This window comes from Echinops telfairi, unplaced genomic scaffold (genome assembly GCF_000313985.2).
Source record: "Echinops telfairi isolate 266 unplaced genomic scaffold, ASM31398v2 ScPeMD7_7468;HRSCAF=8506_0, whole genome shotgun sequence".
Lineage (NCBI taxonomy): Eukaryota > Metazoa > Chordata > Mammalia > Afrosoricida > Tenrecidae > Echinops > Echinops telfairi.
In genome coordinates this window covers 81,351,834-81,379,647 of record NW_022111369.1, presented here as the reverse complement: position 1 = coordinate 81,379,647, position 27,814 = coordinate 81,351,834, and the positions used below count along the sequence as shown (strand labels likewise).

Below are 27,814 nucleotides of genomic sequence, written 5' to 3'. Positions count from 1 at the left end.
CAAGCACAATGCCCTTCTCTAGGACTTACTGTCTGACCTTGAACAGAATGTTCACCTTTCAAGGCTGCCACACCTGCTCCCCCTGGACCCTCTGTATCCCCTCTACGTGATGAAGGCAGAGTCCCTGGGTGTAGCAAATGGTTCAACAGTTGGTGGCGATCTATAAGGTGGGCAGTTAGAGCCCACCCGAGGCACTTTAGAAGAAAGGCTTGATGGTCTACCTCCCCCAAATACCAGCCATCCAAACCCCGGTGGACAAAACTCCTTCTTCCTCTGGCACACACATGAAGTCGCCAAGAGTTGGAATCACTCAGTGGCAGCCTGTTTAGTTTGGTTTATAATGGGGGCAGGGAAGTGCCTACCTTAAAGGGTTGGTTTAGAATGCATTTTGGTGCATGGCACCTAGTCAGTTTTAGCGACTGTTACCCTGTTTTATCTCTGCTCTGGTTTCTAGAGGAGGCTTGGTGGTGTCGTGGATCATGTGTTGGACTGACAATCACAAGGTCAGTAGTTCAAACCCATCACCATTCCACCAGACAAAAAGAAAAGGCAGTGTGCTTTTATAGCTTCAGAATTCTGTCTTGGGGGGTTGCTATGTGTCAGTTGACTCAGAAGCAATCGTTCTTTGTTGTTGCTGTTTCTTTACGGAACAAAAGAGACCACTCACAGGAATGCTGTATAAATAGACCCCCAGACTGCGTTGCCTTGAAGGATGCTGGGAGTCTGGTTGCTTGGAAACGCCTTGTGTTTGACATTTTCCGAGGGAAAAGAGTTCTTTCTGGAATATTTGTGTTAGATGTCGTACTCGAATAAGAGGGGCTCATCAATCCAAAGCAGTTACAGTTGGTCAGCACAGACACACTAGCTTGTGGCCTGCTTGTCACTCTCTCTTCCCTCCTTCCCCCATCTCTCCCTTCTTCTTTCCCCACCTGCCTTACGTTGCTTGTGCTGCTCTAACAGAGATGCAAGTGGGTGACTTTCTCCATCTGTGGGAGAGGCGCCCTGGTGGTGTGATGGATTAAGGGTTGGGCTGGGAACTACAAGGTCATCAGTTCAAATCCATCAGCCGCCTGGTGGAGAAAAGACAAGGCTGTCTACTCTGGTAAAGATTTAGTCTCAGAAACCCACAGGGACAGTTCTACTCTGCCCTGTGAGTCAGAATAAACTCATTGGCACTGGGTTTATGAGGCTGGCAGTCCGAGTTCAGGACACCACCTTGGGGAAAGCGCTCAGGGTGGGCGGGGGCAGGTCCTTGTCTTGCTCAGCAGGTTTCAGTTCCTGGGTGAAGCTCAGTCACACTACAGGGGATGTTGTTCCTCATTTGTGCCTGCTTCTGCTCCTGATAAGTGGTTAGGGTTAGGACACACCCTACATTGCCCATTACCATAACAACAACAAGAAAACTATTCCTACATGGGGTCACATCCACAGGTCTAGAGGTTAGGATTCCACACATTTTTACCCCCAAATCAAACTCTCTGCCATTGAGGCGATGCTGACTTATAGCAACCTACCCTGAGAATTCCCAAAACTGTAACTCTTTACAGGAGTAGAGAGCCCCGTCTTTCTCCTGAGGAGTGCCTGGTGGTTTCAAACTGATGACCTTGTAGTTTGCAGCCCAACTCACAACCACTATGCTACCAGGGCCACAACACTGTGCTGTACTGCACCCTGGCTCACTCGTCCCTTCCTTGTGACCCTTCTGTGAGAGGATGTCCCATTGTCCAGAGACGGCCTTGTAGATAAGTTTTGTGTGTTTGTGTTGTAATACAGGAAGGCAGGCAAAGCAAGTAAATAATTCAGACAAAGTCAATAGATTTATCACCAAGTAAATAACCGGAAACTAGCACCTACGTCAAGATACAGAACATTGCCAGCCCCCACCCACTCACCCACCCACCCACACATCCTCTCCCCCTCATTCATTTCCTTTCAAGTCTTACTGCCTCCATTGTCCCAAACGTGGTGGTGGTGGTGGGTGCCATGGAGTCAGTGCTAACTCATAGCAATCCTGTGTGCGGCAGAACCAAACAGGACCTGCTCCTAGACCATTCTCACCATTGCTATTGCGTTTGAGCCCATGGCTGCAGCCATGGTGCCAATCCTTCTTGTGGAGGACCTTCTCTTTCACAGTCCCTGTATTTTACCACGCACGGTGTCCAGGGACTCCGGAGGCTTTCCTCTCCTGATAACATGCCCCAAGGATATGAGATGAATGAAGATAACCAACCAGTTTTCTGGCTTTTTAAAAAAAGTTTTTAATTATTTTATTGGGGGCTCATACAACTCTTATCATAATCCATACATACATCAATTGCATAAAGCACATTTGTACATTCGTAACCCTCATCATTCTCAAAACATTTGCTCTCCACTTAAGCCCCTGGCATCAGCTCCTCATTTTTCCCCCTCCCTCCCCGCTCTCCTCTCCTTCATGAACCCTTGATAATTTATAAATTATTATTTTGTCATAGCTTGCCCTGTCTGACGTCTCCCTTCACCCACTTTTCTGTTGTCCGTCCCCCAGGGAGGAGATTATATGTAGATCCCTATAATCTGTTCCCCCTTTCCACCCACCCTCCCTCCACCTTCCCGGTATCGCCACTCTCACCACTGGTCCTGAAGGGATAACAAATTTTTCTTAATAGTTTCACTACCTAGGCATATATCCCTAAGCACTAATTTTATGCATTTTATATATAACAGTTTTGTTTTCATATACAAATGCTCGAAGTCATGCAGGTGGTTATGTCTGGCTTCCTTCATACATAAGTGAGACTCATTCATACTGTAACTTGTAGCTGTGATTCATTTGCTTTCATTGTTATGTAATATTCCATTGAATGAGACCCCACGGTCATTTGTGTACCTATTGTCCTATTGATACGCACTTGACTGTTTTCAGCTTTTGCTTATTATAAGTAATGCAACTACTATGAGCATTCCTGAAATATGTCATGTGGCAAGCACCCATTTCTATTGGATGTACACCAAGGAGTGGCATTGCTGGGCCGGAAGGAATACACATTCCAATCTGCAGTAGAAAATAACTGGAAACTAGCTAAGCTGTTTTTGAAGAAAGGAGTCTTATCAGTTTACTGCCCAACATCCGTGTCTGTTACACTTCATGTAGGCCTGCTTAGAGGAGGCTAGGCCATCCAAGAAGAAATTTTTAAGAAATGATCAATAGAATTCTCCATCTGCTAAGAGCAAATAATGCAACTATGAGTCAAAAATGAGTGTGCCATGGAAGAAACATTAAGAAAACCAAAATAAAATTAAAACAATAATGCAGTAACATTTCTTACGTGTCAGACTGTCAAAACTAAAAAAAAAAAAAGTGGTAGCACACTTCTGGCGAAGCTGTGTGGAAACAGGCAGGCTCCACTGGTGGGAACGCACATGGGCACAGCTCTTCTGGAGAGCAATGTGGCGCTATTCCCGCACAAATCTGGGAGACGAGACCTCGGGTTAAGAAAGGTAGGAAGAAGGAGGGAAGTCACAAAATCACCATTAGACAAATGCCACAGTAATCAGTGGAATGGATAAATTCTACTAGTGGATACTAACATCAGTGGGTGACTCTGTACGCTTAGACTGAGGGTGAACAGCATATTTTCACCGTCGTTTTTATCATCTTCGTTATCTAGAACTGCTATAATAGAGACACCTGTCGATGTCGTTACTAAACAGAAATGTATGCTCTCCTGGTGTAGAAGATTCGAAATCTAAGTTAATCAGGGCATCGGCTGTCGGAGAAGGCTGTCTCTTTCTGTCGTCTCTTGGGGAAGGACCCTGTCTCAACGAAAACAGTCTGGGCTAGACTTAAGTAGGGCTACCTGTCTGTCTGCGAAAGAGGCAGCTTATAACGTTAACCCACCATATGGAGGTCAGTGTGATGTTAATGTGGAATTTGCAGTAATAGCTTGCTTCAACGAACTGAGTTGCTGTGCTATTGAAAAAGCATGTTTCAGGTACAGGCTTCTTTGTTGGATTGCATTTCCCTATATGGTGTGCCACCGCGGCTGCATTTTTGACAAAGCAAACCTTTGTGGCAACCGTGCATTCAGCCTATTCGCATGGACTCCCTTTGTGTCCCTGTGCCATATTTTGGTAATTTTCACAATGATTCAACTTTTTCATAATGCCACTGCACACTTAATAGGTGACAAAAACAAAAACACGAAAGGTCCCAAACGCATTGCCACCAAGCCATTTCTGACTCCTAGCGGCGTCCAGGGCAGGGCGGAGTTGCCTCTGTGAGTTTCTGAGACCGGAACTCTTTATGGGAGTAGAAAGCCTCATCTTTCTCCCAAGGAGGGCCTGGTGGTGTCAAACAGCCAACGTGCTGGTTAGCACCCCAACATGTAAGCGTTACACCATCATGATTCCACAGGAGGCTGCAGTACCGTGTGAACATAACTTTTCTATACACTAGTTAACCATAGATCACGGGACTGCAATGTTAGCCTTATTTTGGTGGTCCGGAACTGAACCCATAATATCTCTGAGATGTGCCTGTGTCCTTTTAAATGTCTATCTTTTTTATTTGACAAAATTGTCTTATTATTATTTCCTCTTCTAGTATGTGCTGGTGAATAAAACATTAGCTATCTTTGGTTGTTGATCTTTCCAAAGTGTTAAAATAGAAGTCAATTAACACCCACGTGTGCACCAGTTTAACCGACAAATTCAAAATAAATATGATGTGATGTAGTGAGCAGCAAATCTTTTCCCTAGTTTTCAGAGAGCTATTCAGATATTTGGAAAAAATTAAGCTCTTTTCCACAGACCTTTTGGGGGACAAAAAAAAAATGGTTTCATGAGAAGCCATGGAACATTTTTTCCATATTGTTCAAATTTTCTTTTAAATTCCATTTCAGAGGGTGTCGTGGATTGATTATTGTTGCCCAAAAATAGTTATCCATTTGGTTAGTCCATGATTCCAGTATTGTGTGTGATTGCCCTCAATTTTGTGATGTGATTTAATTACTCTCTATTTGTGAAGTGTTGTAAATCCTAGTTTCTTTATGTTGGTAAGGTAGGATTAGTGTGGGGTGGGTCTTGAGCCTCAGCTAGTATCCTTTCAATATCTGTGAGGTTGTATCACTATCTACCAACTCAAGACCTACTCTTCTGCAGATTCCACCCTTACAGCCACACCCTTGCTTGTGTCACACCTTTTATCTTACAAGAGATAAAGGAAAGCAAAGTAAGCAGAGGAGAGGGAATCTGACTATCTCCAAGCCAGTAGTTAAGCCCATTTTTGGAAGCTGGGGTCCCTGTGCTGACAACCTCCTAGACCCAGGGAAGATTGATACCAAAACACATGGAGATCTCCGAGGGATATTGGGCTCACAGATGCTGAAAGGAGACAGGGCCCTTCCCCAAGAGACGGCACAGAGAGAAAGCCTTCTCCTATCCCTGACATGCTGAGTAATTTGGATTTCTGACTTCCTAAACTAGGAGGGAATGCATTTCTGTTTATTACAGACATCTACTTGGATATTTCTATTATAGCCGCACTAGAGAACTAAGATGAAAAAAGGAGCTGAGACAATTGAGCAAAATGTGCTGATTTTTATTATTTGTAACAATATGAGGGTCACATGAGTCTCTTTACCATTTTCCATTGCTCTTTCCCATGCTGGGAAGCAAATCTGCCAAGCCTTTGTCATGTGGATAAAAGCATTTGAGACCCTCCAAAATAAATTTCTGAAAAGGCAGTCATCCTAACTTTTGTGTTTTAAACCTCCTATGAAGGATGTGTGTGTACGTGTGTGTGTTTATATACTTCATTTGAAAATGCACACATATCCACTTGGAATATGTTCAGTTACCAAACACATGTTGTTGTTTTTTTACTAGTTGCCATTGAGCATCGATTAGAACTGATGTAGATCCAATGTGTGCTGAGTAGACCTGCTCCACAGGGTTTTTAAGGCACTGACATTTTGGAAGGATCGGCAGGCCTATCTTCTGGCTGGGTACTTGCTGCCAACCTCTTGGTAAGTAGTTGATCCCTTAACCATTCAGTCCACTCAAGCACCCCTTAACCAAAACCTTCACCATGGCGAAAACAACTAAGTAATTTATTTGTGTCCCACAATAAGATGTCTGGGGTGGGCAGGCCATGACTGATCTAATGTCTCAAGGATGTCACTGGACTTGGGCTCTTTCTGGTCTTCACTTGACCCTGGTTCTCATGCTCACCAATTGCTTCCTCATTGCTTTCTACAACGTACGACATCCTGTCGCAGCCATATTTCGAACAGGAAGAAGGAGAAAAGGTAAAGGGCTGGAAAAGCATACCAGCATTTGAGGGGGTACCACTGGGTGGAGCTTTTGTAGGACGCATTTTCCCCCTTGGGGGAGCAGCGAGCAACTCACTTTGAGTTAGGGCACCTACTGGTGTTGCCTGGAAAGGTTCTCTCTGGTCATAGTGAATTTCTTCATAAAAGCAGTTTTGCTCAAACCTCCTATTTTTTTGATGGCCAATTTAAGAGAACAGCATGCAGCTATGAAATTTTGTTTCCTGCTTGGGGAAAATGCTGCAGAAACTGTTGTGATGTTGAACACAGTTACAAGGACAGTGCTATGGGGAAAAACTAAAGTGTACGAACGGTTTTCTTGTTGCAAAAAGGTGACATGTCCATTGATGAAAACCCTTATTTTGAGTTGAGGGACGAAAATGTGGACTGAGTGCATTTGGAGTTTGTTCCACCAGGTCAGACTGCTCATCAAGCTTTCTATGTAGAGGTTCTGAAAAGATTATGTAACAGTGTGCAACAAAAAGTCCTGATTTGTGGCAGACAGGACAATGGTTTTGCCACCACGACAATGCACCTGCTCATGCAGCCATTTCAGTGTGCCAGTTTTGGGCAAAAAACAGCATGCCTCTCTTGCCCCATGCACCTTACTTACCTGTGTGACTTCTTTTTGTTTCTGAAAATGAAGAGGGACATGAATGGACAGTGACTTGACAATATAAAAGAAGTGAGAAAAAAACCTAGGGACGTGCTGTCAGCTTTCCAAACAGATGAGTTTGAAATTTGTTTCCAAGAATGGAATCACAGATTTGATGTTTGTATTGAGTATAATGGAGAGTACTTTGAAGGTGATTAGGTTGTTTTGTTAAAAATAAAAAAATTAACACATAGCTTTGGGGCAAAAAAAAAAGTTTTTTTGTTTTTTTTCGGTACCCCTTCATAATGTGGCCTCTTTAAAACACTTGTCTCAAAGTCCCACCCAGTAACTTCTGCTTACACATCATTGGCCAGAAATGGATCATGGCCATGCATAGCTGCAAGGGAGTTGGAAAAGGGCTTAGGTTTTCAGTCCTTATCGGAAGGTAATGAAATCAGTAGACTGTGCATACAGACTTTTGGGTAGTCCAACTATCAAATATATTTCAGAAAATAGAACTTTTTCTATATGATATTTATGCACACATACATACATGTAATAGGAGTGTACTCTTAAGTGTCTGTACATACTGACTCACAATGCATAAGTTATTTCTTACCTGTGTTATAGTAAAAAAGTTTAAAAGCTATTTTTTTTGTGAAAGCCATTTAGCTACTTATAATTACAAGTCATTTGGAGGCTACATGGAGAGAAAATGTAATGGAAGAAATAAAATATACACAAATAAAACATAGGAAAGAAACTGCACGTGCTATCAAAATACCAAGTGTCGTTGATGGTCAGTGGCATTGGATATATAATAATTCTGATGTAGACTCACCCACCAAATCCACTACCATCCAGTGGAGTCCAACCCTTAGCAACCCTACATAGGGTTTCTGAGGCGGTAAATCTTTACGGAAGCAAACAGCCTCATCTTTCACCCTCGAAGAAGCTTGTTGGTTTGAACTACCAACTTTGAGGTTAGCAGTCCAGCACTCATCATGCTCATTGCCATCGGATCCATACTGGCGTCTAGTGACCCGATAAGGCAGAGTAGAACTAGTCCTGTGGGTTTCTAAGCCTGTAAGCCTTTACGGGAATAGAAAGTCTCGTCTTTTCCCTTTCAGAGCAGCTGGTGGGTTTGAACTGCGCTACCAGGGCTCCTCATTTGCTTACAGAGCCTGGGAAAAGGTCTTCACCGGGCCTGGCATTTGAGGTGAGACTGGAAAGATCAGAAAAGTCCTCCTTTTTGCTCTGCCTCTATCGTGCATTGATGGAGTCTCTCTTAAGTGGCACAGCCCGTTAAGTGCTTAACTACTACTTGAAACACTGGTGGTTCAAATCCTCCCAGAGGCACTTTGGAATAAAGCCTTAGCTGTCCACTTCTGATAGCCTTATGAAAGCCAGCTCTCTCTGAAATGCATGAGGTTCCCTGAGTGGAAATGGACTTGACATGAGCCTCTTTGTTCATTTTTCATAAGGTACTGGGTATTATTCGGACCCATCTTAGAGGGGACTGAGCCTAGATCATAATCCTGTTACCTCACAACCAAATTATTTTAAAACTAAAACATTAAAGTACCTCTGTCTAGCTCTGGGCCTACTCTGTTGAAAAATTGAAAAATAACCCCATTTTCACAATCCAAAACATCAAGCCATGGACAAATCATCTTTACTTTGGGCCTCAGTTTCTTCCTGAATCACATGGAGGTGGTCCTTATCTTACTGGGAAATGTGTGCAAGGCTGTTTTAGAAAGAAATGTAAAATTGGCACTTTTAATAAAAGAAAATGAAAATGCATTTGAAAATTGAAGGGTCCACACACTCCAACTTCACCTAGTGTATATCCTGGAGAGAGGTGGCCTCAAATGGCTGACGTAAGGAAGTACAAGCCGGGCACCCCGCCTGGGCCATCAGCTTCCCAGCCCACTGCTGAATGTAGGGACTTAGTTAGTAATTTGAAGAGGGGTGAGGCCGTGAGAAGCCAGGAGATGGCTAAGTCAGGGCCTCCTCTTTGTGCCAGAAACAACAGGATTTCACACCTTGCACATCATTTTACAGGAATATGGCTAGGACTAGCAAAGCTCGTTGTTTTCTCCCTCACTGCTGTGTGCCTCTGGTCAGCACCCTGCCTTGTAGACCGGGGTGCGCTGGCATTAGAATTCTGAGGTTACTCCGGAAGCGATGGTGACCCATTTTCGGAATCAAAAAGATCAGCTAATCTGTGTCGCCTTGCCAGTCAGTGTTAGGTGTTTGACACTCCTTGTATTCCTTCCACAACGCTCTTAAATAATTGCTTTAGCTAACAAGCCACGGTGTCTCCTCTGGGCAGTGTGGAAGGTGGGTGGGCATCAGCGATGCCGGTCCCATATCGTAAGGGGTTATAAGAAGTATTCTCTCTCAGTCTGTACACGGATTTTACCAAATTTTGTGACACAACTCTAGCTCTTTGACTGAAAGAAGGGCAACGCTGATATTTTAATTTCAGCTTAGTAGAGAGGAAAGGGACATTTTATTTAAAGGAGGAACTATTTTCAAATAGGGGGAAAATAAGGAACCTAAATAAATGGAACACGTTTTATCTAGAGAAGGATAGGCCCTTTTTGTAATCAATGCAGGCAATACTGTTTTCATGTTGGGCAGGCATTTTCATTTTTAAGGTCACAGTAAGTGACGGCGGTGTAATTCAGTCCGGGGCGCTTTGAATGCCACTTGCAGAAAGAACTCTGTGGTGATCATTTAAGACACTCGAATCGTGTGTTGCCCTGTATCTTCACCACAGTGAAAAACAAGAAGCAGCAGCACTGGCAGAAGGTGACGACTGTCACCAGACAGAAACATGTAAAAATACATTGGAACGGGCTCTTTTTCCAATTGCAGAGTTCTTTAAAAGACTGGACATTCACAGACTGGGAGCCCTCTCTCGCAGTGGTGAGGGCTCCGGCTGCCAGCAGAGAGGACTGTGGGGTGAACCCCCAGACACGCCTCTGAACAAGGTTCTGCAGGCCGGTTCTTGGTCCGGTCGGGTCGCTGTGAGTTACGATGGCCGATGGGCTTATCCTGAGTGTGAACGGACGTGGTGACAACGCGAAAACAATGTCCTGCATTAGCGATGCAACGAAAGAATCTCGCATACTGTGTCTTCAAGCTTTGCCTCTCTTAGTGACTAAACATTTTAAAGTGGCTGATACCTAAAAGCAACAAGCCGAATTGTAAATGAGGTGGGGGCTTTCATTTTCTTTTTTTAGTCATTTTATTGGGGGCTGGTAAACTCTTATCATAATCCATCCATCCATCCATTGTGTCAAGCACATTTGTACATCTGCTGCCATCATCATTCTCAAAACATTGGCTTTCCACTTGAGCCCTTGTTATCAGCTCACTTTTCCTTCTCTCATGGACCCTTGATACTTTATAAATTATTATTTTTCATGTCTTACACAGTCTGACGTCTCCCCTCGCCCACTTTGCTGTGGTCTGGCCACCAGGGAGAGGGTTATATGTAGATCCTTGTAATCATTTGCCCCTTTCTACCCCACTTTCCCTCCCAGTATAACCACTCTCACCACTGGTCTTGAAGGGATCATCTGTCCTGGATTCCCAGTGTTTCCAGTTCCTGTCTGTACCAGTGTACATCCTCTGGTCTAGCTAGATTTGTAATGTAGAATTGGAATCATGAAAATGGGCGGGGGGGAGGAAGCATTAAGGAACTAGAGGAAATTTGTATGTTTCATCATTGATACACTGCACCCTAACTGGCTCGTCTCCTCCCCATGACCCTTCTATAAGGGGATATCCAGTTGCCTACAGATGGGCTTTGGATCCCCACTCTGCCCTGCCCCTCATTCACAATAATTTGAATTTTTGTTCTTTGATGCCTGATATCTGATCCCTTCGACACCTCGTGATCACACAAGCTGGTGTGCTTCTTCCATGTGGGCTTTGTTGCCTCTCAGCTTGATGACCACTTGTTTATCTTCAAGCCTTTAAGACCCCAGATGCTATATTTTTTTATAGCTGGGCACCATCAGCTTTCTTCACCATGTTTGCTTATGCACCCATTTGTCTTCAGAGAGTGTGTGAGGAAGATGAGCATCATGGAATGCCAGTTTAATAGAACAAAGTGTTCTTGCATTGAGGGAGTACTTGAGTGGAGGCCCAATGTCCATCTGCTACCTTAATACTAAACCTATAAATATATGCACTTAGATCTATTTCCCCATACTCATATATAAATATATGTACATATGTACATGCCTATATTTAGACCTCTATAATTGCCCTTTGCCTCCTATATCTTTCCTCTATTTCCTTTTACTTTCCTCTTGTCCCACTATCATGCTCAGCCTTCATTTGGGTTTCAGTAATTCCTCTCAGTTACATTGCCCTAGATCAATCCCTACCAAGCCTTTTACACCCTCCTTGCCACTGATTTTGGATCACTTGTTGTTCCCTTGTCCCTGGGTTTAATAGCCACTTCCTTTCCTCTACCTCCCACTTTCCCGTGTTGTGGGCTTTAATTCTTTATTGTGTCCAAGTCCTTAACCCCCTCATAAAAACCCCTTTACCCCTCCTAAATTACTCCTCTCCATCTTGTGGACTGTAGCCCTGGCGACATAGTAGTGGTTGACATGCATGGGCTTTCAGAAGCAACTTTCAGTTAGCATCCCCAAACCACCAGCTACTCCTTGGAGAACGAAGAGGTTTTCTACTCCTGTAAGGAGTTATAGTCTCAGAAATTCACAGGGGCAGTTCCACTCTGCTACAGGGCCATTGTAAGTTAGCAGTGACCTGATGGCATTGACTTTGGCTTTTTTGGTTTTGCCTGTGAATTACTATCTTCCACTTAAACCAAACCAAACTCACTGCCATTGAGTCACTGCTGACTCATAGCGACCCAGATTTCCCAGACGGTAACTGTTTACAGGAGTAGAAAACCCAGTCTTTCTCCCGTGGAGCTGCTGGTGGTTTCAAACTGGGGACCACATGGATTGCAGCCCAACACAAAACCACTACAGCACCGGGGCACCATGGCTCTCCAGTTAATACCATCAATAGTCTAGCCCATTGCTTTATCTTCCCGCTCTTTTCTTGCATCCAACTCTCTTGGCAAACTGCAAAGTCTGTTCCCTTTGGAACGAAAGTCTTTAGCTTGTTTTTTTCTCCCAATAACAGCGGTCTTATATAGAATGTGGTTAGCTAATCTCATGTAGTATAATGTTCCCAGCTCCTGCCATGCCCTGAGGTGCTTAGTGGTTTTTAGCGATGTGTAGTGTTCCATAGTGTGTGTGTCAAAGTCTCCATAGCTTCTGCTGACAGGCATTTGGGTGGTTTCCATTTCTTGATATTGTAAACAGTGCTGCACTGAACATGTGTGTGCATCTGTTTGTGCATGTTATGGCTCTTACTTCTTGAGGATATATACCCAGCAGGGTCGTATGGGATTTCTATTCCCGATTGTTTGAGGTCACAGCAGTACTTTATGAATGTTTATACCTTGGCCCCCCAAAGAGCCCAAGTCATGCAACAAGTAGACACCTGGCAGTTAGACAGGAGGCTGGAGGAGAAAGACCTGGGGATTTGCAGCCTAAGCACCCTCAAGGCTGTTCTTCTATGTCATTGGGTGCTGTGAATTAACATCTGGAGCACTGGCGGTGCTTGCAGTTAAGAGTTGGGTTGCTAATCCTAAAGTCAGTGGTTCAAACCATCCAGCCACTCCAAGGGAGAAAAATGAGGCTGTCTGCTCCCACAGAGATTTACAGTCTCAGCAACCTGAAGGAGCAGTTCTACTCCTTCCTAGAGGGCTCCTGTGAGGCACTATCAACTCAATGGTGGTGGGTTTGTTGTTGTTTGTTTTAGCCAATCCTCTATAAAACACTGCTACACAACGGACAGGCTTTCACCTTTAATGATGGTGGGGACAGATGGAATGTCATTATAGTAAGGTCCATCAACCATAGGTTTATCATCAACCAAACCAGAAGGAACCTCAGTAGACCATCAGCCGACCCTGTTTGTGCAAAGTCTGTTTCCCGATTCTAGATGCTTCGGAGTTCCCTTGTTTGCTCGTGTATTCACTTCGGAACACTTACACATGCTAAGTGCTGGGTTGGTTTCTGTAAGTACAATGATAAATCTAGCACTTTTTTCCCCCTTTTAACTTCAAGGTGTTACAAATGTATAGGAAGAAATAGACTCACATACTGCTCACCCCATGCACTATTAGCGCTTTGAAGGCACAAGGGTTAGTTCTACTTCAGTATCTTCCTTCATTTTCAGGACCGTGTAGGAAACATAGGGCTTGGGTTGTGTTTTGTTGCTGTTCGTGAAAAGTTGCAGCGTTTGACATAGAAACAGGTCAGCGGCAAAGCAGTTTGGTACATATTGTCAATGTGTAGAAAGCACAAGAGGTCGGTTTTCTTTCAGCACAATCGTTTCTCAATCCATTTGTTTTGTATAAAGAGAATTTCATGTGTCAGGAGAGACCAGTCCCTGCAGAAGGACATCATGCTTGTTAAGGGGGAGGGGCGTCCTAAGGAGGACGGCCCTCCACAAGGTGGATGGACACCGGGCTACAGCCCTGGACCCAACCATAGGAAGCAGTGTCAGGTCGGGCAGCGGTGGGCAGTGCTTCGTTCTGCTGTGTGTAGGGTCCTGTGGGTCAGAACGGGCTCGACGACATGTAGCATGCGTGTGTTGTCCGAGAAAGTTCTCTGTCCCCATTGCCGTCAAGTCCGCTCTGATTCAGAGACACCCCGCAGGACAGCACAGAGCTTCCCTACAGAGTTTCTAAGGCTGTAAATTGTGAAGGAAGCAGGTGGACACATATTCTCCCACAGAGCAGTTGATGGGTCCAAATTGCCAACTTTGGGGTTGGTAGCTGAACACTTAACCACCGTGCCACCACCCCTGCTTAATTTTACTATCGTGCACTACATTATACTCATTTCAACAAGCGCTCATCCATTGAGACAGATAAATAGATGGTAAGCCATGTGGAACATCCTAGCCAGTATTTATGAGATTTTTGTCAGATGGCCAGCATTGTAGTAAGATCAGTGAGGAACTCATCGCTGTCATCATCACAGTAGCTAATGTTTGTTGTGTCCCTTCTCTTGGCCAGATATGATACAAAACACTTATGCGTGTATAATTATCTCCTGTAATCCTCAAAAAACTCATACTTGGAATTTACTGTGACAGCCCCATTGTACAGATGAAGAAACGAGTCCCCAAATTTGCTTGTGGTCACTGGCCTCCTGACTGGCAGGGTTAGCCTCAGATGAAAGCAGAGCTTCGAAATGGTTCTGCCCAGTTTGGTCATGGCCAACTCAAGTGAGACTGGAATGGGTCCAAAATGTTAAATTTGGTTGTACCAGAAGGACAACCCTAATGGGAAGACTTGTGAGGCCACAGCCTCTTAGAAACGTAATCTACTTCTTCGAAAACAAGGGCAATGTGCGTTGCATAGCAACCACATCTCTTGACTGGCAGGGTGGGAAACAGTGGCAGCAGACTTTGAAGATGTGCCTCTACATCCCTGCAAAACCAGTCCTCCCTTCGGCCTCCTGAAAGGGCTCACTCCACCTCTTCCGAGTCTCCCATTCCTGAGCTTCAATCTTTCACATTCCCCATGCCAGGTACCCTTCCTGCATACCCATATTGTACACTGATCAAATTTCACAGCTTTGACCTTGACAAACGGGTCCACAGCAGTACAAAGTCCTGGGTAAAAGAGATAGGGACTCACAGTTCAGGAAGGCAGATGTTGTAGGAATAAGGCAAAACCATACACAATCAAGTCCTGCTCCTGGTCTCTTCCATGTAAACACACTTGCCCTTGCCAGGACCATCCAGTCCCCTGTTTTCAATCCCCACCTCTCAACAGAGGACTTCTAAAACAGTGTCACTAAGCCTCGCCCCTTTTAGGGCTCCAGTCTTGCTCTCCCACTTTCTACTGGACAGCTAAGAGCTCTGATGGTGTGGTGATTATGTGTTTGCTCTGCTAACCGCAAGGTCAGCAGTTCACAACCACCAGCAGCCCCGCGGGAGAAAGACTGGACTTTGTACTCCCATAAACAGTTAACTGTCTCGGGAACCCACGGAGCTAGTTCTAGCCTGTCCTACAAGTTTCTGTGAGTCGCACTGACTCCATGACAGTGAGATTGGTTAGGGTGTCATTCGCTTGAGTGACAGTGACCCTGATTCCCCATCTCTTTGAAGCCCAAGCAACAAGAAACACAGTGCCAGACACAGAGCAAGCATTTACTTATGTTTGATTGAGTGAACAATTCCCATAGCTTTAAAATGTAAAATTAACCATAAATATTATATTTATATATTATATGTAATAGTATATATTATACCAGAAAAGCATAACCTGATTTTCTGAGTGGTTATCAAATTGTTCTCTATTAGGGAGTGTGAGTTGGAAAGGGGGAACCGATTACAAGGATCTACATATGACCTCCTCCCTGGGGGACGGACAACAGAAAAGTGGGTGAAGGGAGACGTCGGACAGGGCAAGCTATGACAAAATAATAATTTATAAATTATCAAGGGCTCGTGAGGGAGGGGGGAGCTGGGAGGGAGGGGAACAATGAGGACCTGATGCCAGGGGCTTAAGTGGAGAGCAAATGTTTTGAGAATGATGAGGGCAATGAATGTACAAATGTGCTTTACACAATTGATGTATGTATGGATTGTGATAAGAGTTGTATGATCCCCTAATACAACGATTAACACTTTTTGTTTCTATTAGTCGTGCAGCTGATTGAGTACTTTTAGGGATCTCTTCCCTTACTTCACATCCGTTCATGCAGTGAAAGTTGTTACATCTCAGACTATACAATATCTCTACTGAAAGATCTCAATGGGCTTTTCGTTTCCTTCTTGCGGGAATGTCCTCTCAACTCTACGCGTCCAAAAGACTGGGTATAAATATTCACACACAAACTGTGATTCAGGAGCATTAATGCCAGCCGTGCAAAATGTGGGCCTTGTTTCATATTTCTTTTGTAAAACAAAGCAAACCCGACTCACAGTGACTCTTTGGGCAGAGAAGAACTGCTCTTGCGTGTTTCCAAGACTGTTTACAGGATTAGACAGCCTGGTCTTTCTCTTGAGGAGCAGCTGGTGGTTTCGAACTGCTGACCTTGCAATGAGAAGCCCAACACATAACCTCTACACCAAAAGGCACTTGCTTTTTATGATTTGCGACTTTCTGCCCCTTAAAAACGTGTGATTTTAAACATGTGATAGCACCAAATAACATAGAGAGTTATCAGTTCTTATATTTCACAACCAAAACACAGCACCTGTCAGCATCACTAGTTCTATGCCATCAAGGTCATGGGTTGTTTGTTTGTCTTATCCTAACACGTGATTAATCTCTGGACACCAGGGTGTCAAAAACAGTGACATTATCCTGGGGCAGAGAATTTCTTAACATTCCCTCCTCTATACAACAATGTTTTTTTGGTAATAAGCATGTAAGATCTGTAATCATCACAATTTTATGACTCTTTAGTTTTAAAACAAGCAAAAAAATTCATAAATTTCAGTTTAAAGATGATATACTAGTTTGATACAATATCACTTTTATACAGTTTGCACAAGAATATTACACCTTGCAGTTTGCACAGTTTCACATTCTAATTGCAAATTTAAAAATTCACATGGTCATGTTCCAAACCCAAACCAAACTCATCGCCACTTAGTCAACTGGTGAACCTGTTGACTCATAGTGACCTTGTAGGACCGGGTAGAACTGCTTCTTAGGGTTTCAGAGACGGTCAATGTTTATGGGAACAGACAGCCTTGTCTTTCTCCTGTGGAGCTGCTGGTGGGTTTGAACTGCTGATTTTTCAGTTAGCAGACCAACATTTCCCACACTGAATTTTCAGTGCTCCTTGTGGTAGGTAACAAAGGGTGACAGAATTGAAATCCAAGCAGGCCCTGCCTTATGTACAAACCACAATTTATGAACCATTCTCCATAAAGCCTATTATATTAAAAATTGAAAGTATATGCAATGGTCATAATAAGAGCAGATGCTATTTTGCAATGCACATCAAAACATATTATTGCTGTTATTGTTAAAGATATTTTAATTGTATCTTGAAGGGTTTCTTCCATGTCTTTTTTTTAATGCATATGAAGACAAACATTTGACTGAGTCATATACCTAACTAACTGTTCTAACTTATGCACAGATTCAACTTAAAAAACAGACTTTAGAAAGGAACTCATGAATATTCCAGGGTCTGCTTTTACTAAAATACTAAATCCTCATATTTCAAATCAAATAAGGCTACCCTGATTTATTGAAGCCACAGTTTAAATATGCAGGTCTCCAAGTTTACACTGGCTGTGTGTCTGAAGCCAGACGGAGAGACTGTGAGCAAGTCCAAGCTCTCTCAAAAGAAACAGAACCTCCTTTGCACAAAGGCCCAAGAGGTTCTTCTCCAAATCACCTTCCCAGTGGAACAAGCGCTTATTGGAGAAGCAAAAATGTTAAATGTGCTGATTTGATGCAGATACATATATATTATTAAAACTCCACGTTGATTGCAGTAAATATTTAGTACTTACACATCAACAAAAATTTTGGGTGGGAGGGCAGGCATCTTTTATTATCTCACTGCCATTGAGTCGAGTCGGACTCATATTTTATCACAGACATTGCTTAACATTGACAATGCCTCGTGATTATAAGAAGCAGAACCATTCCTGGTCAATTTTATAATATTTAAAAATTCCCTCTAGACAGTGCCTCCCTTCCTGCTTATGTTTGGTCAGCGGTCTTGCTTACGTTCACTGCCCTGGGGCTTTACATGCTGTTGATTCAACGGCCTGAAATTACTCGTTTTTCTTATTTCTCTGTCATGTTTCCCTGCTTTGTAACCGACACTGGTATACATGTATGCATGATGCATTCTCCTGAGGTGGATGCTGACCTCGTTCCGGACTCGCTTATCTCCCCCTGCCTTCAGTAGAAACACAGCCCCCCCCTTTCTCTTCCTTTCTGACCTTCATTCTCTGTCCTCAATAACATCAGAAATTGTACTCAGCCCTCCATTGCCGAGATGCACACTGGCGGTTTGTCTGAAGCCAGAGAGAAAGATTCTCAACAAGTGCACACTGTCTGCAGGAGTCAGGCGGAAATCCTTCTCCTCTATCACACTTTGTCCTCGTTCTGCTTCAGGATTGCAGCAGGAGAAATAGTGGCTGGTGTCTGTGCTTGATTTGCATGTTTGAGGCCTGCTTGTGGTATTGTGACCTTAGATCCACAGATGAATTATTATCAGCGATGTGTTGCCCGAGGGCAAAATGCATTTCCAAATAAATTGATTCACTGAAGAGCAGATGGGGTAATGACTTGATAATCTATCTTGGTATCTTTTTTGCCCATAAATATGAAAGATCCTAATGTTTCCTCAAAACGTTTTAAGCTTAGACATGTCACAGCTAAATGCCACACCCATTCACTTTAGGGAATCTGGAATGGCATTTCCATTTCAGCTTTAGCTATCTTACTGTGATCAAAGACAGTGTTTTAGGTGAGAGTATCAATGGCAGTAGAATATAAATCATAGGACTTTTAAAAAACGTGAGCAATGATGAGTGTCCGTGTTAATAGATAACATTTTCTTGGTGTTTGCTATGTGTGAGAAACACTGCTAGTAGTTCACCCCGATGCTCTGAGATTGTTCGATTCTGTGACAACATTGTGACAACAGAATGAAGTACTGCCCCGTCCTGCACCATCTTCACAATGACATGAGACCATTGTTGCGTGGCCGCTGTGTCAATCTACGTTACGGAGGGGCTTCCGCTTTGGGGCGGATCCTCCCTTTCACCAAGCATGATCTTTGCCAGCCACTGGTCTCTCCTGAAAGTGTGATCAAAGGGCCGAGACGAAGTCTTGCCGTTGCAGTTTCTGAGGAGCCTGCTGGCTATACTGCTTCCAAGATAGATTTGCTTGTTCTTCCGGCACTTACCCCTGACCAAACCTTTGCCAGCACCATAACTCAGCTGTACTAATTCTTCTGCGGTCTTTCTGATTCATTGTCCAGCTTTGGCGTGCATATGAGACGACTGAAAATATCACGGCTTGGGTCACACATACCTTAGTCCTCTGTGGGGAGGTGAAATTGCTTGGGATGGCTCTTCTATGCATCCACCTGCCCAATGACGAGGTGGGAGCATGCAAATAAGGTGTAGAAGACTGACTCAGGGATTGGTCGGTTTTGCCGTTTCACGGGGTGTAAGAGGGAACCATCTCAGAAGCAGGAACAGAGAATCCCTAGGGCCATAAAGAAAGAAGAGCCACCGCAGAACATGTGCCGGATCTCTGCTGGGAGTCGCTGAAGCAGCAGAGGCTGCAGCACCCAGACCATGAGATGGAGCAAGAAACAGCACGGAGAACATGAGACAGCGCGAGCTCCGCTTCCTGCCTCTGAGTAAGGCTGAGTGTCTTCGGCCAGGACCATGGTTTGTGGAGGGTGGAGCCCTTTGGGCATTGCCAGTGCTAAAAGAGCTTTGCCACACTTGCTAAAGCAGGGCAGAGGCCAAGGACCGGGGAGACAGCCTGGCTCGCCTGGCTGAGAAGAGGCACTGCAAACAGGGCTGTCTCCTTAATACTTTCTGTTCATGGCTTGTGAGAATTTGTTCATTTGCCTAGCTCACCCTCGTAATCCTGAGTATTACCTGTGACTTCTTCTGTGTGGCCAGTGCCATGGATCCGTGAGCCCAGCAGAAGTGTCGTGGGAGGGATGCTTGGTATCAGAATGTTGTGGCTAGGTGCCATCGAGGTCTGATGTGGCAACCATGACATTTTCTCACCCTCAAAGTGGTATCTTTGCTTTGTCGATGCCGTTAAGTGCCATCAAATCAATTCCGGCTCATCATGCCTGCATGACGTGCCCTGAGCGCTGCCTGGTTCTGGGCCACCCTCACGATTGGCAGTATGTCTGAGCCATGACTGTAGCCGGTATGTCAATCCATCTCATTGAGGGTTTTCCTTTTCACCAGCGCTCTGGGTCCTAACCATGATGCCCTTTCCCAGAGAGTCTGACCTCACCCGCTAACCTGTCCAAAGTAGGGAGACAGCGTCTCACCATCCTCACTTCTAAGGTGCAGTCTGGCCATACGTCTTCCAAGACAGGTGTGTGTGTTCTGCTGGCCGTCCGTGGGCCTCTCGGTCTTCCTTCCAGCCCCACAGGCAGATGCACCAGCTCTTCCGCAGGCTTCCTGACGCGTGTCCAGCTTTCCCATGTGCGAGGAGGTGATGAACAATGCCTAGCTGAGGGGATGGTTGTAAATGCAGGTAGCTTCAAATCCAACACCGTATCATTGGATCTCCCTTTAGAGCCATTCTCAATTTGCTCTCCTTTTTAACATTTTCTACTTTCTTTTCCCTTGAGGTTGTTCTCTGGTTTACTTTGTTATTGTTGTTAGCTTTTTGTGGGATTTTTGGTATGTTGTTCTGGATATGAAATCCAGGATAGGTATATCTATAGAGACTATAACTGGATTAATGGTTTCTTGGAGGTAGGGATGGCACGGGAGGCAATGGGTGCCTGGTTGGGGAGATGGGGACCTAATTACAATGAGTACAAGAAAGGAGAAAATGTTCTAAAATTGATTGGAGTGATTGTACAACCCTTCTTAATATGATTGAAGCAGTGAATTGCATGATTTGTGAATTATATGTCAATAAATAAGTATATGTTTAAAAGATGCCAAGGCTTGGGCCAGACACACCTTAGTCTACAAGGTGACAGCTCTGTTCTTCAGCACTTTAAAGAGGTCTTGTGCAACAGATTTGCCCAATGTCTTTTGATTCCTCGGTTCCTGCTTCCATGAGCTTTGCTTGTGGATTTAAGTAAAATGAGGTATTCTCTCGCTTCTTTTAGGTACCCTCGACTATTCTCATTTTAAAACAAGGAGGACACGGAGGGTAGAAAAGGCACGCAATTAGCCCCATATCCACAGGTAGTGACTGACAGAGCTGAGACCAGTCTAGTCCGTCTAGATAAAAGAAACTAGGATGGCAAGGCTTTGTCTCATACACTTTGGCCATGTTCTCAGGAGAGAGCGGTCCCTGGAAAAGGACACATGCTTGGTTAAGTAGAGAGCCAGCCAAACAGAAGACCCTCAACACATGGATTGGCACAGGGCTTAGTCACAACCATTGTAATGGTGGTGCGGGACCAGGCAGGGTTTCCTCTGTTGTATCTACAGGGCTGCTGTGAGTGGACTTGACTCGTTGGCACTTCAAAACAACTACCTCTTATTCTGAAGTACCACCCTGCTGTAACATTTTAAAGCAAATTCCAGAATCATAGTAATTTATCTGTAAATTAATTCTTCAGTATATAGTTGATCACATAAGGGCTTTTAAAAATGTAATCCCAACCACATTATAACACCCCTCAAATGAACAAGAATTGATTCGTGTGATCTGGTTAGTTCTTGTCCAAATTTTTATGATATAAATGGCATCTACAGGTGGTTAATTTTAATTGGGGTTTACGTAGGGATCTCATACTTCACTTAGCTGATAAATTTCTTTCAGTCCATAAATGTGCCACCTCCTTTTCCCCTTACTGGTTACTGGGGAAATACTCCTCTCCCCTGTAGACTCTCCCCTCACAGACCCGCAGGGTCACAGAGAACGGAATGGAGAGCACTTCGAGTTTCGTCATTCTGTAAGGGCAATGCTTTGGAGACTTGCTTTTTCTCGTTCGGTTGACTTAAAGTTTTACCTCCTCTGGTGTCTGAGAGGGAGAAAGACGGGTTTCCTGCTCCCAGAAAGACGTCGAGTCTCAGAAACCCGCCGGGGCAGTTCTGCCCGGTCATCTAGGATCTCTGGAAGTTCGGGTTGACTCGATGGCAGTGGGTTGGTTTGTTTTTTCAGTTGTCTAAGAGATCGCTTCTTCTCTTTACAATTTTTTGCTTAAAAATGGTCTTAGCTAGTAATTCATTCCTTAACCTTTATTGAGTCTCCACTTATTTTGAAACTACGGTGAAAGTAGATTCCAGCCCTAGGGGGGAAAACTGGCACTCAAAAAATGTTTATATGTGATTTTGGAAGATACCTCAAAGCTAGGAAACCCAGATTTCACAATCCTATTGGGCTCCAGCCCTTCCGTTTTAGGCCGTGGAATGACGCTCGGGATCAGGAGGGTTTGCCTGATCTCCTTCATGTTAGCCCCTGGCAAAACCAAGACTAGAGCCTACATTGTGTTACTGTTGTCTTTAATGATTATAAAAGTCTATTGATTTGTCCAATCAGTTCTAGAATACAGAGAGAAAAAGACCTTCAAATAAGAAGCGTGGCTTTGTGGGAGTAAAGAGAGGAATGGGCTTTAAAGATGAGACCATAGAAGCAGGGCACCTGCGTTTTCCTGATTTAGAAGATTAAAATTCTTTGCTCTTGAAATGATTTTTCCTGAAATTCCTTGTGCTTTCTTCCACCCTAGTATTTCATATTGAAAGTGGCTGATTATTATTATTTTTTGTATGCAGAATCCCAACAAGATGTTTTGAGAGTGGACTGCATTATAGAGCTTTTCTACCATATATAGCTTTTCTACCATTGAATGGGAGTTTTTCCTCTTGTCTACCAGCTGCTACCTTGGGTCTCAAGAGATAGGTATTGGCATGTGTGTGGTAGGCTTTGTGAAATACAATCACAGGTCTTCCGATGTCTTCTGTTACCATGGCGTCAGTGGGCCATATGCAGCACTGTAGGTTTAATGCATGGTTCTCTGCAGAGACTCTTCATTCAGCTTATCACTGTGACCTTCCATCCAGAAAGCTTCATTGAACCTCCGCTGTGCTCCGGAGAACCAAAGCCAGTCCCTAGGCGGCACAGAGTGGAGCTGTCTGCAGGCTTTCAACAAAGGGATCTTTCTGTTACATGTCTTTGCTATCACAATGGGCAGTAGAGGAAAATGCTCCTATTCTTTCCCTGACATTTTCTTATCGTGGAACGGACTGATTGAAGTTCTGGCAGGCACAAGAATTTGTGTGAAACTGGGTGGAAGTTGTCCCTGTTCCCCACTGCGCTAATATTTTCTGGTGTGTGTGAGGGACTCTGGTGGGTCATGGATTACACGCTGGCCTGCACATCACAAGGTGAGCAGTTCGCAAACCCACAGCCACTGCACAGGAGAGAGGTGAGACTTTCTACTCCTGTAAAGATCTACAGCCTTGGAAGCTAAAAGCACAGTTCTGTCCTGTCCTACATGTCACTCTGAGTCGGAATCAACTGGACGGCAGTGAACTTGGTTGGTTTTGTATGTGAGGGAGTTAAGAAATAATGCTAGAAAATGTAGGCTAGCAATGTACTTATCTTCCCTTTGGGGTAGATATTGACGGTTTGGTTTCATTAATCACAGGTGATTTCCTTGTGTGTTAGTATGATAATTTGTTTATCATTTGTCCACTGATGAGCACGTTCTAGGTTTAGCTTTAGTGTTTAGGTCTTTGATCCAGTTTGAGTTTGTTTTTGTGCTTGATATCAAGTACGGGTCCTAAATCATTTTGGGATATTCAGTATTGTCAGCACCAACTTGTTAAAGAACCATTGCATTCCCACTGAATGGACTTTGACCCTTGGTTGAAGATCAAGTGTTTGTAGGTGGATAGATTGACTTCTGGGTTTAACCTACTGCTTTTTGTGGAAGATACAGTAGTCCGTTCAGGATGACTTAGAGACCTCTGATCACAGGGCTTTTTCCAGGATGAACAAGAGTGGTCATTTCTCTTTATGTGTAAAATGGTACTTTGAAACTTCGGATCAGAATTTTCTCTTTTTTAAATAATTTTATTGGGGGCTCATTCAACTCTTATCACAATTCATTGTGTCAAGCACATATGTACATTTTTTGCCATCCTCATTCTCAAAACATTTTCTTTCTATTTGAGTTCTTGGTATCAGCTCCTCATTTTCCCCCTCCCTCCCCACTTCTCCCTTCCTCACGAACCCTTGATAATTTATAAATTATGATGATTTTGTCATGTCTTACACTGTCCGATGTCTCTCTTCACCCACTTTTCTGTTGTCCATCCCCCAGGGAGGGGGTTATATGTAGGTCCTTGTGATCAGTTTCCCCTCTCTATCCCACCTTCCTCCACCCTCCCAAGTATTGTCACTCTCACCACCAGTCCTGAGGGGTTCATCTGTCCTGGACTCCCTGTGTTTCCAGTTCCTGCCTGTACCAGTATACATCCTCTGGTCTAGCCAGATTTGTAAGGTAGAATTGGGATCATGATAGTGTGGTGGGGAGGAAGACTTCAAGAACTAGAGGAAAGTTGTGTTTCATCGTTGCTACACTGCACCCTGACTTGCTTGTCTCCTCCCCATGACTCTTCTGTAAGGGGATGTCCTGTTGCCTACAGATGGGTTTTGGGCCCCCACTCCACACTCCCCCTCATTCACAATGATTTTATTTTTTTGTTCTTTGATGCCTGATACCTGATCCCATCAACACCTCGTGATCACATAGGTTGGTGTGCTTCTTCCATGTGGGCTTTGTTGCTTCTCAGCTAGATGGCCACTTGTTTATCTTCAAGCCTTTAAGACCCCAGATGCTATATCTTTTGATAACTGGGTACCATCAGCTTTCTCCACCACATTTGCTTATACACCAATTTGTCTTCAGTGATAGTGTCGGGAAGGTAAGCATCATGGAATGCCAGTTTAATAGAACAAAGTGTTCTTGCATTGAGTGAGTACTTGAGTGGAGGCCCAATGTCCATCTGCTGCCTTAATCCTAAACCTATAAATATATGCACATAGATCTATTTCCCCTTCATCATATAAATATAGTCACATATGTACATGCCTGTATTTAGACCTCAATAAATGCCCTTTGCCTCCTAGATCTTTACTCTATTTCTTTTGACTTTCCTCTTGTTCTACTATCATGCTCAGCCTTCATTTGGGTTTCAGTAATTCCTCTTGGTTATATTGCCCTTGATCAAACCCTACCTGGCCTCCTACATCCTCCTCGCCATCAATTTTGGATCACTTATTCTTCCCTTGTCCCAGGGTTTGTTAACACCACTTCCTTTCCCCCACCTCCCCCTCTCCCATGTCCCCTGTAACTCCTCCAGATTGTTTATCCCACCTATCTTATCTAGATAGACATGCAGAGATAATAATATGCACAAAAACAAGACATAGCAAAACAAAGCAACAAAAGAAAACAGAACAACAACAAACCAATGACAAAAAAACCCTGAAAAGCCTGTAAATAGTTCAAGGTCTGTTTGTTGACCTTTAAAAGAGTGTTTTCCGGTTGAGTAGATCAGAAATTTTTCAGTCGGTGCCTGGTCTTGTAATTCATTTGCTGGCATATAGATTCTTCAGTCCATCACTGTGAATGCTTGTTGATGAAGGTGATTGGTTATTTGCTGCTATTTTGAAATGCAGACAAACAAGAAAGGCAATTAGAAAGGTGCTTCCATTTTGGTCTTTGTAAAATGGATGGATGAACCGTAGTTCAAATAAACCTAAGTAATAATATTTCTTAGGAAGGTTCTGAGTCTTCCACATAAAGTGGCCTCTTCTGTATGTTCTAGCAATTTAAAGACTGTGTGTTCTTTGATTATGGGGAAAGAGATAAACAAAACAAAAACCCTCACTGCCCTTGAGTCGTGGTGACTACACGGGACCAGGTAGGCCTGCCCCGATGGGTTTCTGAGACTGTAACTCTGTTCAGGAAGAGAAAGCCTCATCTTTCTCCTGAGGAGTGGCCGGAAGTTTTGAACTGCTGACCTTGCAGTTAGCAGCCTAATTCGTAACCATTATGCTACCAGGGCACCTTAAGAAAGAGCTAACTATACTTTAAAATAAATAATAAGCTTGACTAGATTGACTACTAGAGTTTGCAACAAGGAAAAAATATATTTCTGAGGTAGAATTTCTTGAAATAATTTTAATTCTTCAATAGCCAAGGAGCTATGACAGTTATCTTTTGTTATGTTTTTCTAAATATTCTTGTCTAACAAAACCAGTGAATTGTTTTATCTACTTATAAAACATTTTTCTTGTGATTTTCATCATAGGCAATTATCTCGTCACTTTTGTGAAACCAGGACACACGTTTGAGGACTTTGACCTGGCTCTTTGTTGTCTGGATTTAGGTATTTAACATATGTGGATTTGCTATTAGTCGGCAGGTTCAGGCTTATCGAGGTAAACTGTAATCCATAAACGTTCATTCCTCCTTGATGGACTGTAGTGTAGCAGTTATGTATTGGGCTGCTAATCATAAGGTCAGCAGCTCAAAACCACCATCCTCTACAAGAAAGAAAAATGAGGCTTTCTACTGCCATAAAGAGTTAGTCTCGAAAACTCCAGGGGCAGTTCCACCTGGTCCTACAGGGTCACTGTGGGTTGGCATCACTCAATTGCAGGGGGTGGGGTTGAGTGATGCCTGTTCTGTGTAGCTGCTGCCACCAGGTGGATGCGGATCCCTCCGCGATGGCTACATGGTTCAAACAGGAACGTGTCTCCATGATCCAGGAGGGTCATCAGGCACTGCGGTAGGTACTGGGGATGCAGAGATGAGGGAGACCGAATCCCTGCTCTGAAAGAGCTTACAGTAGAGGGTGGGAGGCAGATGCAAAACATCTATCTGTGAATGAGGTTACAGTGAGATTAGTCTTGTAGATAACTGATTCCAAGAAGATATTGCTAAGGGTATGCAAACATCCCCACTCACTGGCATCGAGTGGATGCTGACCCATAGCAACCCTATTGGAAAGGGTAGAACTGCCCCTGTGAATTTCTGGGGCTTTAAGACTCTATGGGAGTAGAAAGTCCAGTCTTTCTCCCGAGCAGTGTGGTTTTGAACATCAGTCCTTGGAATCGCAGCCCAAATTGTAACCACTACACCTCCGGGACTCCCTACTTATGGGTGTAAATTATATAAATGATGTAAGTTACATTTTTTTTTCCTGTAAAATTGCAGCCTTTACCTCAGCAAGCCCCAAACTCTAAATCTCCAATTACTAGCAATAAATATTCCTGTGATACACATAGGCAAATTATTTAGAGCAAGATGTAAAAATGTAAGTGTTTTAGTGTAGTTACAATCTCATTAGGTCACGATTGTTATGAAACAATTCTTGCTCAAATCTAGGTTTAAAACCACCTAAAAACTTCCCTTGGTTTTTCCTTAGGATCACAATTCAATGGATCCTCCCTTCCCTACCTCTTTATCTTTTCATTCTATCTATTTCCTGCATGGCAACAGCAGTTAAGTGCTTGGCCACTAGCTGGAAGGTTGGCAGTTCAAGTCCCCTCAGAGATGTTTGGAGAACCATCCTGGTTCTGCTTCCAAAAGGCCATATCCTGAAAAGCCATTGGGAGCAATTGAATTTATCAAAATGAAGGACTTCCGGGTAGCTTGACATGAAAAACAAAAACAAAAATTCACTCTATATAATGTACTCCACTTAATGATTTCCTTTGTTACGTGTTAGGGCATCATGCTTAATGACTGCACAGTTCTTTTCTGTTTCTTTTCCTGTGACAAACGTGGCTTGTGCTGCAGGCCAGGCAGCCGTCCTTGCCACACCACCAACTCCCTCTGTTACTTGGTCCAGAAAACCCTTCTCAGTGTGTACAGTCTTCCTGGAAAAGACTGTGCCACTTCTGCGCTTTCAGTCATTCTAAGCCTCAGCTCTTAGCCTAAGTGCAAGCTCCTTAATTGGACGCATCTTTAAAAAAATTTTTTTTAATCATTTTATTAGGGGCTCATACAACTCTTATCACAATCCATACAGACATCAATTGTTTAAAGTACATTTGTACGTTCATCGCCCTCATCATTCTCAAGACATTTGCTCTCCACTTAAGCCCCTGGTATCAGCTCCTCATTTT

At 43.7% G+C, this 27,814-nt stretch overlaps 1 protein-coding gene across 2 annotated transcripts in view; it reads left to right on the top strand.

Moving 5' to 3' along the window:
- Positions 1 to 5,943: 5,943 nt before the first annotated feature.
- CRACD (capping protein inhibiting regulator of actin dynamics) overlaps positions 5,944 to 27,814 on the top strand; it is a 233,791-nt gene continuing 211,920 nt past the window's right edge. Inside the window, exon 1 of one of the 2 annotated variants that reach the window (XM_045284293.1) lies at positions 5,944 to 6,008. The gene's annotated coding sequence lies outside the window, so the exon portion shown is untranslated. The remainder of the gene's footprint in view (positions 6,009 to 27,814) is intronic. The other variant, XM_045284292.1, reaches the window with a different exon arrangement.